Below are 13,719 nucleotides of genomic sequence, written 5' to 3'. Positions count from 1 at the left end.
TTCTTCTGTGATGAAACTTCTCAAAACAGGCTATTCCAAGGGCCTCTGGTTTTAGATTTCTTTCATGCAACCTTCCCAGACAGCCCTAGCTGAACGCTTGTATATGCCATGCAAGTTCAGCATTTTTGCAAAATGCTTAAAGAGAAATGTTTCCTAGTTGCTCAGGCAGGGCAAGGTTAAAAGCATGAGACTCTAGCAAATATTCATCCACTACTGCAAAGAGAAAATTGATATTGGCTTTGAAATGCATATTGCAATACTACTTTAAAAAAGCACCAATGAAAGGGCTCGTCCGGGATTTGAACCCGGCACCTCTCGCACCCAAAGCGAGAATCATACCCCTAGACCAACGAGCCTTCGAAAGGCCCGCACCTCTGAAAAGCTAATACCAGCTCTAAGCACGCAATGAAGATCATGCTGGGGACTTTTTCATGCTTGGTCTGTGAATATACATGAAATTCAGTGTCAACTTACCCTTTCTCAAATGATATCACTATCATTTATAAGTGTCCCCTTTTATTTTGTCCCAGCATTGGACACGTCTTACAGAAAGTCAGCACTTATTTATCTATTTCTGCATTGGCTAGACCCTAAAGAGAAAGAATAAAAAGCTGTTCATAGCAACATAAGAAACACATGTTGCATTTTCTCTCAAATGCTTATTCCCTTTGTGCAAATCGGAATGCCAAGGTGAATAACTGGGCCACAGATTCTGGCTAATTATCTTTCCCTTGAATGCAAGTAGCAATAAAAACGGCCTAATGCAGGACTAAAGCATTCCATGCAAGCCTCTAACATCATAACATAACTGAGCTGCTGGTAGCAAGCTAAGCAATACCTTCCCAAAATGAGAAGTACATGTGCTAATCCGCTCAATCAGCGCTCGATCAGGCTCGATCAGGCGAGATATAGAAAAGGTGGAAAGGGTCCAAATGGCTGTCCCTTCCTTTTTAGGGTGGGTCCTTCTGACTATCATAGGATTGCTTGTAAGAGTGGCCAGGGTCAGAGAAAAAAACTTTCAACCCTTCTTAGTGTTCTATCCAGAAGCAGGCATTTTCTGTGCCTTTAATTTCAGGCTTTTCCCAGCAGTCTCTGTTCTGCCTATGTAAATTAACAAAAGCAGTGCTTATTCATCACTTACTCTAATGTCCTTACTGTCCAGAAAGCTCTGCCTAAGTATGCTTTTTTTCTTTTTCAGTGAAATTCTAAATGTTTTTTCTGCCCAGTCTATGGCAGTAGAATGCTGCTTATGATGCCACATTTTGTTGAATCACCAAGGTACAACTACAGAGGAATATATGAGTCTGAACGACATGGAACTCTTAGCTAACACATCACAATGTGTGATGCTTGCCAACCAAGCACTAGATTCTGGAGCGCTGATGATCAGAACATTCTGCTCCTGAAGGAAAGGAAAGACAGCTTGATGGAAAATAAAGTCTCAGTTTATAGTAACGCTCTCTCTCTCCCAATATCTATCTATCTATCTATTTATCTATCTATCTATCTATCTATCTATCTATCTATCTATCTATCTATCTATCTATCTATCTATCTATCTATCTATCTATCTATCTATCTATCTATCTATCTATCTATCTATCTATCTTTATATATGGATACCTGCGTACACATACATATAGATATGCCATGCATTCCTTTAGATTTGTTCCAACCTCTTACCATTTATTTGAGAATCCCTACTTTTCAAGTGACTGCAAATGAAGTCATTTCCGGCACTTTTTGGCCGGTGCAAGGTAACAAAAACACATGACAACTTTTAATAAAAATCATTGGTCTCTTTGTTAACGCGCACTGTCAAACATGGGGCTTTCACACGTCAGGTAAACATGATAACCAATACACAACAGAAGCAGATGTAGATTGCTTATCAATGCCGGGATAGAACAGTTGTGAATTGAGTAGAAGAAGGGCCCCTGAATTGATACTTATTATATACAGCCTGTAAGATAATGAAAAATGCAGGCTAGGAAAGGAGATGCAAATATCAATGTATTAGAAAAATACATAAAGAGGAGTGATTTGCTTTTATTCATTCAAGGCTAGAAAAAATCAACATACTATTGCAAGCATTCATACACCACCAAATAGAAATAAACAATTCTGACATTAAACGTAAAGGTGACGATGCATTTGTATCATCACCTTGAGAAGGGTCACCGAGGAATTGAGCCCAGGGCTTCTGCACTTAAACACCAGAAACACTCCACTAAACTAAGATGCCTGTTGGTGCCAACAATTCCCAAAGTTAATGCGTGTTCTAGGTGAGCAATGAACAGAATGCAGGGCTCTTTTCAAAGCGAGGTCTGTGAATCAACAGATACATCCACATGCCAATTACTTTAGTGTTTTTAGGAGAATTCACTTTCTTGGAACGAGTCTGCATGAAACCATCTTCAGGGCCTGGACAATTTCATGGCAAAACGGCACCTCTCAAGATTGCAGCCAAGACAATATAACAACTGTTTCTGCCCGGTTTCGAACCGGGGACCTTTCGCGTGTGAGGCGAACGTGATAACCACTACACTACAGAAACAGATGTCTACAGTTGATTCTTCTGTGATGAAACTTCTCAAAACAGGCTATTCCAAGGGCCTCTGGTTTTAGATTTCTTTCATGCAACCTTCCCAGACAGCCCTAGCTGAACGCTTGTATATGCCATGCAAGTTCAGCATTTTTGCAAAATGCTTAAAGAGAAATGTTTCCTAGTTGCTCAGGCAGGGCAAGGTTAAAAGCATGAGACTCTAGCAAATATTCATCCACTACTGCAAAGAGAAAATTGATATTGGCTTTGAAATGCATACTGCAATACTACTTTAAAAAAGCACCAATGAAAGGGCTCGTCCGGGATTTGAACCCGGGACCTCTCGCACCCAAAGCGAGAATCATACCCCTAGACCAACGAGCCTTCGAAAGGCCCGCACCTCTGAAAAGCTAATACCAGCTCTAAGCACGCAATGAAGATCATGCTGGGGACTTTTTCATGCTTGGTCTGTGAATATACATGAAATTCAGTGTCAACTTACCCTTTCTCAAATGATATCACTATCATTTATAAGTGTCCCCTTTTATTTTGTCCCAGCATTGGACACGTCTTACAGAAAGTCAGCACTTATTTATCTATTTCTGCATTGGCTAGACCCTAAAGAGAAAGAATAAAAAGCTGTTCATAGCAACATAAGAAACACATGTTGCATTTTCTCTCAAATGCTTATTCCCTTTGTGCAAATCGGAATGCCAAGGTGAATAACTGGGCCACAGATTCTGGCTAATTATCTTTCCCTTGAATGCAAGTAGCAATAAAAACGGCCTAATGCAGGACTAAAGCATTCCATGCAAGCCTCTAACATCATAACATAACTGAGCTGCTGGTAGCAAGCTAAGCAATACCTTCCCAAAATGAGAAGTACATGTGCTAATCCGCTCAATCAGCGCTCGATCAGGCTCGATCAGGCGAGATATAGAAAAGGTGGAAAGGGTCCAAATGGCTGTCCCTTCCTTTTTAGGGTGGGTCCTTCTGACTATCATAGGATTGCTTGTAAGAGTGGCCAGGGTCAGAGAAAAAACTTTCAACCCTTCTTAGTGTTCTATCCAGAAGCAGGCATTTTCTGTGCCTTTAATTTCAGGCTTTTCCCAGCAGTCTCTGTTCTGCCTATGTAAATTAACAAAAGCAGTGCTTATTCATCACTTACTCTAATGTCCTTACTGTCCAGAAAGCTCTGCCTAAGTATGCTTTTTTTCTTTTTCAGTGAAATTCTAAATGTTTTTTCTGCCCAGTCTATGGCAGTAGAATGCTGCTTATGATGCCACATTTTGTTGAATCACCAAGGTACAACTACAGAGGAATATATGAGTCTGAACGACATGGAACTCTTAGCTAACACATCACAATGTGTGATGCTTGCCAACCAAGCACTAGATTCTGGAGCGCTGATGATCAGAACATTCTGCTCCTGAAGGAAAGGAAAGACAGCTTGATGGAAAATAAAGTCTCAGTTTATAGTAACGCTCTCTCTCTCCCAATATCTATCTATCTATCTATCTATCTATCTATCTATCTATCTATCTATCTATCTATCTATCTATCTATCTATCTATCTATCTATCTATCTATCTATCTATCTATCTATCTATCTATCTATCTATCTATCTATCTATCTATCTATCTATCTATCTATCTATCTATCTATCTATCTATCTATCTATCTATCTATCTATCTATCTATCTATCTTTATATATGGATACCTGCGTACACATACATATAGATATGCCATGCATTCCTTTAGATTTGTTCCAACCTCTTACCATTTATTTGAGAATCCCTACTTTTCAAGTGACTGCAAATGAAGTCATTTCCGGCACTTTTTGGCCGGTGCAAGGTAACAAAAACACATGACAACTTTTAATAAAAATCATTGGTCTCTTTGTTAACGCGCACTGTCAAACATGGGGCTTTCACACGTCAGGTAAACATGATAACCAATACACAACAGAAGCAGATGTAGATTGCTTATCAATGCCGGGATAGAACAGTTGTGAATTGAGTAGAAGAAGGGCCCCTGAATTGATACTTATTATATACAGCCTGTAAGATAATGAAAAATGCAGGCTAGGAAAGGAGATGCAAATATCAATGTATTTTAGATTTCTTTCATGCAACCTTCCCAGACAGCCCTAGCTGAACGCTTGTATATGCCATGCAAGTTCAGCATTTTTGCAAAATGCTTAAAGAGAAATGTTTCCTAGTTGCTCAGGCAGGGCAAGGTTAAAAGCATGAGACTCTAGCAAATATTCATCCACTACTGCAAAGAGAAAATTGATATTGGCTTTGAAATGCATACTGCAATACTACTTTAAAAAAGTACCAATGAAAGGGCTCGTCCGGGATTTGAACCCGGGACCTCTCGCACCCTAAGCGAGAATCATACCCCTAGACCAACGAGCCTTCGAAAGGCCCGCACCTCTGAAAAGCTAATACCAGCTCTAAGCACGCAATGAAGATCATGCTGGGGACTTTTTCATGCTTGGTCTGTGAATATACATGAAATTCAGTGTCAACTTACCCTTTCTCAAATGATATCACTATCATTTATAAGTGTCCCCTTTTATTTTGTCCCAGCATTGGACACGTCTTACAGAAAGTCAGCACTTATTTATCTATTTCTGCATTGGCTAGACCCTAAAGAGAAAGAATAAAAAGCTGTTCATAGCAACATAAGAAACACATGTTGCATTTTCTCTCAAATGCTTATTCCCTTTGTGCAAATCGGAATGCCAAGGTGAATAACTGGGCCACAGATTCTGGCTAATTATCTTTCCCTTGAATGCAAGTAGCAATAAAAACGGCCTAATGCAGGACTAAAGCATTCCTTGCAAGCCTCTAACATCATAACATAACTGAGCTGCTGGTAGCAAGCTAAGCAATACCTTCCCAAAATGAGAAGTACATGTGCTAATCCGCTCAATCAGCGCTCGATCAGGCTCGATCAGGCGAGATATAGAAAAGGTGGAAAGGGTCCAAATGGCTGTCCCTTCCTTTTTAGGGTGGGTCCTTCTGACTATCATAGGATTGCTTGTAAGAGTGGCCAGGGTCAGAGAAAAAACTTTCAACCCTTCTTAGTGTTCTATCCAGAAGCAGGCATTTTCTGTGCCTTTAATTTCAGGCTTTTCCCAGCAGTCTCTGTTCTGCCTATGTAAATTAACAAAAGCAGTGCTTATTCATCACTTACTCTAATGTCCTTACTGTCCAGAAAGCTCTGCCTAAGTATGCTTTTTTTCTTTTTCAGTGAAATTCTAAATGTTTTTTCTGCCCAGTCTATGGCAGTAGAATGCTGCTTATGATGCCACATTTTGTTGAATCACCAAGGTACAACTACAGAGGAATATATGAGTCTGAACGACATGGAACTCTTAGCTAACACATCACAATGTGTGATGCTTGCCAACCAAGCACTAGATTCTGGAGCGCTGATGATCAGAACATTCTGCTCCTGAAGGAAAGGAAAGACAGCTTGATGGAAAATAAAGTCTCAGTTTATAGTAACACTCTCTCTCTCCCAATATCTATCTATCTATCTATCTATCTATCTATCTATCTATCTATCTATCTATCTATCTATCTATCTATCTATCTATCTATCTATCTATCTATCTATCTATCTATCTATCTATCTATCTATCTATCTATCTATCTATCTATCTATCTATCTATCTATCTATCTATCTATCTATCTTTATATATGGATACCTGCGTACACATACATATAGATATGCCATGCATTCCTTTAGATTTGTTCCAACCTCTTACCATTTATTTGAGAATCCCTACTTTTCAAGTGACTGCAAATGAAGTCATTTCCGGCACTTTTTGGCCGGTGCAAGGTAACAAAAACACATGACAACTTTTAATAAAAATCATTGGTCTCTTTGTTAACGCGCACTGTCAAACATGGGGCTTTCACACGTCAGGTAAACATGATAACCAATACACAACAGAAGCAGATGTAGATTGCTTATCAATGCCGGGATAGAACAGTTGTGAATTAAGTAGAAGAAGGGCCCCTGAATTGATACTTATTATATACAGCCTGTAAGATAATGAAAAATGCAGGCTAGGAAAGGAGATGCAAATATCAATGTATTAGAAAAATACATAAAGAGGAGTGATTTGCTTTTATTCATTCAAGGCTAGAAAAAATCAACATACTATTGCAAGCATTCATACACCACCAAATAGAAATAAACAATTCTGACATTAAACGTAAAGGTGACGATGCATTTGTATCATCACCTTGAGAAGGGTCACCAAGGAATTGAGCCCAGGGCTTCTGCACTTAAACACCAGAAACACTCCACTAAACTAAGATGCCTGTTGGTGCCAACAATTCCCAAAGTTAATGCGTGTTCTAGGTGAGCAATGAACAGAATGCAGGGCTCTTTTCAAAGCGAGGTCTGTGAATCAACAGATACATCCACATGCCAATTACTTTAGTGTTTTTAGGAGAATTCACTTTCTTGGAACGAGTCTGCATGAAACCATCTTCAGGGCCTGGACAATTTCATGGCAAAACGGCACCTCTCAACATTGCAGCCAAGACAATATAACAACTGTTTCTGCCCGGTTTCGAACCGGGGACCTTTCGCGTGTGAGGCGAACGTGATAACCACTACACTACAGAAACAGATGTCTACAGTTGATTCTTCTGTGATGAAACTTCTCAAAACAGGCTATTCCAAGGGCCTCTGGTTTTAGATTTCTTTCATGCAACCTTCCCAGACAGCCCTAGCTGAACGCTTGTATATGCCATGCAAGTTCAGCATTTTTGCAAAATGCTTAAAGAGAAATGTTTCCTAGTTGCTCAGGCAGGGCAAGGTTAAAAGCATGAGACTCTAGCAAATATTCATCCACTACTGCAAAGAGAAAATTGATATTGGCTTTGAAATGCATACTGCAATACTACTTTAAAAAAGCACCAATGAAAGGGCTCGTCCGGGATTTGAACCCGGGACCTCTCGCACCCAAAGCGAGAATCATACCCCTAGACCAACAAGCCTTCGAAAGGCCCGCACCTCTGAAAAGCTAATACCAGCTCTAAGCACGCAATGAAGATCATGCTGGGGACTTTTTCATGCTTGGTCTGTGAATATACATGAAATTCAGTGTCAACTTACCCTTTCTCAAATGATATCACTATCATTTATAAGTGTCCCCTTTTATTTTGTCCCAGCATTGGACACGTCTTACAGAAAGTCAGCACTTATTTATCTATTTCTGCATTGGCTAGACCCTAAAGAGAAAGAATAAAAAGCTGTTCATAGCAACATAAGAAACACATGTTGCATTTTCTCTCAAATGCTTATTCCCTTTGTGCAAATCGGAATGCCAAGGTGAATAACTGGGCCACAGATTCTGGCTAATTATCTTTCCCTTGAATGCAAGTAGCAATAAAAACGGCCTAATGCAGGACTAAAGCATTCCATGCAAGCCTCTAACATCATAACATAACTGAGCTGCTGGTAGCAAGCTAAGCAATACCTTCCCAAAATGAGAAGTACATGTGCTAATCCGCTCAATCAGCGCTCGATCAGGCTCGATCAGGCGAGATATAGAAAAGGTGGAAAGGGTCCAAATGGCTGTCCCTTCCTTTTTAGGGTGGGTCCTTCTGACTATCATAGGATTGCTTGTAAGAGTGGCCAGGGTCAGAGAAAAAACTTTCAACCCTTCTTAGTGTTCTATCCAGAAGCAGGCATTTTCTGTGCCTTTAATTTCAGGCTTTTCCCAGCAGTCTCTGTTCTGCCTATGTAAATTAACAAAAGCAGTGCTTATTCATCACTTACTCTAATGTCCTTACTGTCCAGAAAGCTCTGCCTAAGTATGCTTTTTTTCTTTTTCAGTGAAATTCTAAATGTTTTTTCTGCCCAGTCTATGGCAGTAGAATGCTGCTTATGATGCCACATTTTGTTGAATCACCAAGGTACAACTACAGAGGAATATATGAGTCTGAACGACATGGAACTCTTAGCTAACACATCACAATGTGTGATGCTTGCCAACCAAGCACTAGATTCTGGAGCGCTGATGATCAGAACATTCTGCTCCTGAAGGAAAGGAAAGACAGCTTGATGGAAAATAAAGTCTCAGTTTATAGTAACACTCTCTCTCTCCCAATATCTATCTATCTATCTATCTATCTATCTATCTATCTATCTATCTATCTATCTATCTATCTATCTATCTATCTATCTATCTATCTATCTATCTATCTATCTATCTATCTATCTATCTATCTATCTATCTATCTATCTATCTATCTATCTATCTATCTATCTATCTTTATATATGGATACCTGCGTACACATACATATAGATATGCCATGCATTCCTTTAGATTTGTTCCAACCTCTTACCATTTATTTGAGAATCCCTACTTTTCAAGTGACTGCAAATGAAGTCATTTCCGGCACTTTTTGGCCGGTGCAAGGTAACAAAAACACATGACAACTTTTAATAAAAATCATTGGTCTCTTTGTTAACGCGCACTGTCAAACATGGGGCTTTCACACGTCAGGTAAACATGATAACCAATACACAACAGAAGCAGATGTAGATTGCTTATCAATGCCGGGATAGAACAGTTGTGAATTAAGTAGAAGAAGGGCCCCTGAATTGATACTTATTATATACAGCCTGTAAGATAATGAAAAATGCAGGCTAGGAAAGGAGATGCAAATATCAATGTATTAGAAAAATACATAAAGAGGAGTGATTTGCTTTTATTCATTCAAGGCTAGAAAAAATCAACATACTATTGCAAGCATTCATACACCACCAAATAGAAATAAACAATTCTGACATTAAACGTAAAGGTGACGATGCATTTGTATCATCACCTTGAGAAGGGTCACCGAGGAATTGAGCCCAGGGCTTCTGCACTTAAACACCAGAAACACTCCACTAAACTAAGATGCCTGTTGGTGCCAACAATTCCCAAAGTTAATGCGTGTTCTAGGTGAGCAATGAACAGAATGCAGGGCTCTTTTCAAAGCGAGGTCTGTGAATCAACAGATACATCCACATGCCAATTACTTTAGTGTTTTTAGGAGAATTCACTTTCTTGGAACGAGTCTGCATGAAACCATCTTCAGGGCCTGGACAATTTCATGGCAAAACGGCACCTCTCAACATTGCAGCCAAGACAATATAACAACTGTTTCTGCCCGGTTTCGAACCGGGGACCTTTCGCGTGTGAGGCGAACGTGATAACCACTACACTACAGAAACAGATGTCTACAGTTGATTCTTCTGTGATGAAACTTCTCAAAACAGGCTATTCCAAGGGCCTCTGGTTTTAGATTTCTTTCATGCAACCTTCCCAGACAGCCCTAGCTGAACGCTTGTATATGCCATGCAAGTTCAGCATTTTTGCAAAATGCTTAAAGAGAAATGTTTCCTAGTTGCTCAGGCAGGGCAAGGTTAAAAGCATGAGACTCTAGCAAATATTCATCCACTACTGCAAAGAGAAAATTGATATTGGCTTTGAAATGCATACTGCAATACTACTTTAAAAAAGCACCAATGAAAGGGCTCGTCCGGGATTTGAACCCGGGACCTCTCGCACCCAAAGCGAGAATCATACCCCTAGACCAACGAGCCTTCGAAAGGCCCGCACCTCTGAAAAGCTAATACCAGCTCTAAGCACGCAATGAAGATCATGCTGGGGACTTTTTCATGCTTGGTCTGTGAATATACATGAAATTCAGTGTCAACTTACCCTTTCTCAAATGATATCACTATCATTTATAAGTGTCCCCTTTTATTTTGTCCCAGCATTGGACACGTCTTACAGAAAGTCAGCACTTATTTATCTATTTCTGCATTGGCTAGACCCTAAAGAGAAAGAATAAAAAGCTGTTCATAGCAACATAAGAAACACATGTTGCATTTTCTCTCAAATGCTTATTCCCTTTGTGCAAATCGGAATGCCAAGGTGAATAACTGGGCCACAGATTCTGGCTAATTATCTTTCCCTTGAATGCAAGTAGCAATAAAAACGGCCTAATGCAGGACTAAAGCATTCCATGCAAGCCTCTAACATCATAACATAACTGAGCTGCTGGTAGCAAGCTAAGCAATACCTTCCCAAAATGAGAAGTACATGTGCTAATCCGCTCAATCAGCGCTCGATCAGGCGAGATCAGGCGAGATATAGAAAAGGTGGAAAGGGTCCAAATGGCTGTCCCTTCCTTTTTAGGGTGGGTCCTTCTGACTATCATAGGATTGCTTGTAAGAGTGGCCAGGGTCAGAGAAAAAACTTTCAACCCTTCTTAGTGTTCTATCCAGAAGCAGGCATTTTCTGTGCCTTTAATTTCAGGCTTTTCCCAGCAGTCTCTGTTCTGCCTATGTAAATTAACAAAAGCAGTGCTTATTCATCACTTACTCTAATGTCCTTACTGTCCAGAAAGCTCTGCCTAAGTATGCTTTTTTTCTTTTTCAGTGAAATTCTAAATGTTTTTTCTGCCCAGTCTATGGCAGTAGAATGCTGCTCATGATGCCACATTTTGTTGAATCACCAAGGTACAACTACAGAGGAATATATGAGTCTGAACGACATGGAACTCTTAGCTAACACATCACAATGTGTGATGCTTGCCAACCAAGCACTAGATTCTGGAGCGCTGATGATCAGAACATTCTGCTCCTGAAGGAAAGGAAAGACAGCTTGATGGAAAATAAAGTCTCAGTTTATAGTAACGCTCTCTCTCTCCCAATATCTATCTATCTATCTATCTATCTATCTATCTATCTATCTATCTATCTATCTATCTATCTATCTATCTATCTATCTATCTATCTATCTATCTATCTATCTATCTATCTATCTATCTATCTATCTATCTATCTATCTATCTATCTATCTATCTATCTATCTATCTATCTATCTTTATATATGGATACCTGCGTACACATACATATAGATATGCCATGCATTCCTTTAGATTTGTTCCAACCTCTTACCATTTATTTGAGAATCCCTACTTTTCAAGTGACTGCAAATGAAGTCATTTCCGGCACTTTTTGGCCGGTGCAAGGTAACAAAAACACATGACAACTTTTAATAAAAATCATTGGTCTCTTTGTTAACGCGCACTGTCAAACATGGGGCTTTCACACGTCAGGTAAACATGATAACCAATACACAACAGAAGCAGATGTAGATTGCTTATCAATGCCGGGATAGAACAGTTGTGAATTGAGTAGAAGAAGGGCCCCTGAATTGATACTTATTATATACAGCCTGTAAGATAATGAAAAATGCAGGCTAGGAAAGGAGATGCAAATATCAATGTATTTTAGATTTCTTTCATGCAACCTTCCCAGACAGCCCTAGCTGAACGCTTGTATATGCCATGCAAGTTCAGCATTTTTGCAAAATGCTTAAAGAGAAATGTTTCCTAGTTGCTCAGGCAGGGCAAGGTTAAAAGCATGAGACTCTAGCAAATATTCATCCACTACTGCAAAGAGAAAATTGATATTGGCTTTGAAATGCATACTGCAATACTACTTTAAAAAAGTACCAATGAAAGGGCTCGTCCGGGATTTGAACCCGGGACCTCTCGCACCCTAAGCGAGAATCATACCCCTAGACCAACGAGCCTTCGAAAGGCCGGCACCTCTGAAAAGCTAATACCAGCTCTAAGCACGCAATGAAGATCATGCTGGGGACTTTTTCATGCTTGGTCTGTGAATATACATGAAATTCAGTGTCAACTTACCCTTTCTCAAATGATATCACTATCATTTATAAGTATCCCCTTTTATTTTGTCCCAGCATTGGACACGTCTTACAGAAAGTCAGCACTTATTTATCTATTTCTGCATTGGCTAGACCCTAAAGAGAAAGAATAAAAAGCTGTTCATAGCAACATAAGAAACACATGTTGCATTTTCTCTCAAATGCTTATTCCCTTTGTGCAAATCGGAATGCCAAGGTGAATAACTGGGCCACAGATTCTGGCTAATTATCTTTCCCTTGAATGCAAGTAGCAATAAAAACAGCCTAATGCAGGACTAAAGCATTCCTTGCAAGCCTCTAACATCATAACATAACTGAGCTGCTGGTAGCAAGCTAAGCAATACCGTCCCAAAATGAGAAGTACATGTGCTAATCCGCTCAATCAGCGCTCGATCAGGCTCGATCAGGCGAGATATAGAAAAGGTGGAAAGGGTCCAAATGGCTGTCCCTTCCTTTTTAGGGTGGGTCCTTCTGACTATCATAGGATTGCTTGTAAGAGTGGCCAGGGTCAGAGAAAAAACTTTCAACCCTTCTTAGTGTTCTATCCAGAAGCAGGCATTTTCTGTGCCTTTAATTTCAGGCTTTTCCCAGCAGTCTCTGTTCTGCCTATGTAAATTAACAAAAGCAGTGCTTATTCATCACTTACTCTAATGTCCTTACTGTCCAGAAAGCTCTGCCTAAGTATGCTTTTTTTCTTTTTCAGTGAAATTCTAAATGTTTTTTCTGCCCAGTCTATGGCAGTAGAATGCTGCTTATGATGCCACATTTTGTTGAATCACCAAGGTACAACTACAGAGGAATAAATGAGTCTGAACGACATGGAACTCTTAGCTAACACATCACAATGTGTGATGCTTGCCAACCAAGCACTAGATTCTGGAGCGCTGATGATCAGAACATTCTGCTCCTGAAGGAAAGGAAAGACAGCTTGATGGAAAATAAAGTCTCAGTTTATAGTAACACTCTCTCTCTCCCAATATCTATCTATCTATCTATCTATCTATCTATCTATCTATCTATCTATCTATCTATCTATCTATCTATCTATCTATCTATCTATCTATCTATCTATCTATCTATCTATCTATCTATCTATCTATCTATCTATCTATCTATCTATCTATCTATCTATCTATCTATCTATCTATCTATCTATCTATCTATCTTTATATATGGATACCTGCGTACACATACATATAGATATGCCATGCATTCCTTTAGATTTGTTCCAACCTCTTACCATTTATTTGAGAATCCCTACTTTTCAAGTGACTGCAAATGAAGTCATTTCCGGCACTTTTTGGCCGGTGCAAGGTAACAAAAACACATGACAACTTTTAATAAAAATCATTGGTCTCTTTGTTAACGCGCACTGTCAAACATGGGGCTTTCACACGTCAGGTA

At 39.5% G+C, this 13,719-nt stretch overlaps 8 non-coding genes across 8 annotated transcripts; all 8 read right to left on the bottom strand.

The window, feature by feature from the left end:
* Window positions 1-2,484: 2,484 nt before the first annotated feature.
* TRNAV-CAC (transfer RNA valine (anticodon CAC)) lies at window positions 2,485-2,557 on the bottom strand. The gene has a single exon. It is a non-coding gene; the product is annotated as a tRNA-Val (tRNA).
* Window positions 2,558-2,857: 300 nt separating this feature from the next.
* On the bottom strand, window positions 2,858-2,929 carry TRNAP-UGG (transfer RNA proline (anticodon UGG)). The gene has a single exon. It is a non-coding gene; the product is annotated as a tRNA-Pro (tRNA).
* A 1,966-nt stretch (window positions 2,930-4,895) lies between these two features.
* TRNAP-AGG (transfer RNA proline (anticodon AGG)) lies at window positions 4,896-4,967 on the bottom strand. The gene has a single exon. It is a non-coding gene; the product is annotated as a tRNA-Pro (tRNA).
* A 2,163-nt stretch (window positions 4,968-7,130) lies between these two features.
* Window positions 7,131-7,203, bottom strand: TRNAV-CAC (transfer RNA valine (anticodon CAC)). The gene has a single exon. It is a non-coding gene; the product is annotated as a tRNA-Val (tRNA).
* Window positions 7,204-7,503: 300 nt separating this feature from the next.
* On the bottom strand, window positions 7,504-7,575 carry TRNAP-UGG (transfer RNA proline (anticodon UGG)). The gene has a single exon. It is a non-coding gene; the product is annotated as a tRNA-Pro (tRNA).
* A 2,155-nt stretch (window positions 7,576-9,730) lies between these two features.
* Window positions 9,731-9,803, bottom strand: TRNAV-CAC (transfer RNA valine (anticodon CAC)). Its single transcript has one exon. It is a non-coding gene; the product is annotated as a tRNA-Val (tRNA).
* Window positions 9,804-10,103: 300 nt separating this feature from the next.
* TRNAP-UGG (transfer RNA proline (anticodon UGG)) lies at window positions 10,104-10,175 on the bottom strand. The gene has a single exon. It is a non-coding gene; the product is annotated as a tRNA-Pro (tRNA).
* Window positions 10,176-12,105: 1,930 nt separating this feature from the next.
* TRNAP-AGG (transfer RNA proline (anticodon AGG)) lies at window positions 12,106-12,177 on the bottom strand. The gene has a single exon. It is a non-coding gene; the product is annotated as a tRNA-Pro (tRNA).
* Window positions 12,178-13,719: the final 1,542 nt, after the last annotated feature.

This window comes from Lissotriton vulgaris, unplaced genomic scaffold (assembly GCF_964263255.1).
Source record: "Lissotriton vulgaris unplaced genomic scaffold, aLisVul1.2 SCAFFOLD_595, whole genome shotgun sequence".
Taxonomy (NCBI): domain Eukaryota; kingdom Metazoa; phylum Chordata; class Amphibia; order Caudata; family Salamandridae; genus Lissotriton; species Lissotriton vulgaris.
This window is presented reverse-complemented; position numbering and strand designations above follow the sequence as displayed.